Source organism: Etheostoma spectabile, chromosome 14, assembly GCF_008692095.1.
Source record: "Etheostoma spectabile isolate EspeVRDwgs_2016 chromosome 14, UIUC_Espe_1.0, whole genome shotgun sequence".
Lineage (NCBI taxonomy): Eukaryota > Metazoa > Chordata > Actinopteri > Perciformes > Percidae > Etheostoma > Etheostoma spectabile.
Genome location: NC_045746.1, coordinates 19819702 through 19820168, shown reverse-complemented (window position 1 = coordinate 19820168; position 467 = coordinate 19819702). Strand labels below are relative to the sequence as shown.

The following is a 467-nucleotide window of genomic DNA, read 5'->3' as shown; positions in this document are numbered from 1 at the left end:
ATATATATATATATATATATATATTTATACATTTCCCATGATGCCTGCATTGTCACAGACTAATGCTGCTTTCCAGGCAACCCGTAACTCGTGTTTTCACAGCCTTCTACCCGTGAAAGTCCCCTCGAACGGCAGTCAAACCCATAACGTACTAGTCGTGAACTCGTACAAGATATTTGTACTCCCAGTTACAGTGTAACACACATAACAACAATGGTGACCCCTGTTGATGCTTTTCAGATGCCGTGAGAAATGAGTGAGTCATAAATATACTGTACATTTAGGCAATGTAAAGTAATTCCACACATTGTAATCAAAACAATACTCATACCATTGTGTGCTACTACAGGTTATGTTTATTAAATGAAGCCCAAAATATGTCGCCGACTAGAATTTGGTAGGATAAGCTAGAGGCTAGCTAACGTAAACGTTAGGTAGAAGCTAGCTAATGCTAACGCTAGCTAGAA

At 38.8% G+C, this 467-nt stretch overlaps 1 protein-coding gene and 1 long non-coding RNA gene across 2 annotated transcripts in view; one reads left to right on the top strand and one right to left on the bottom strand.

The window, feature by feature from the left end:
- The window catches only part of LOC116701290 (uncharacterized), a 21019-nt gene extending 20787 nt beyond the window's left edge, over positions 1-232 (bottom strand). Inside the window, exon 1 of the long non-coding RNA XR_004334887.1 lies at positions 222-232. This is a non-coding gene — a long non-coding RNA (uncharacterized LOC116701290). The remainder of the gene's footprint in view (positions 1-221) is intronic.
- pvrl2l (PVR cell adhesion molecule related 2 like) overlaps positions 1-467 on the top strand; it is a 290781-nt gene that overhangs the window by 246296 nt on the left and 44018 nt on the right. The window lies entirely within an intron of this gene.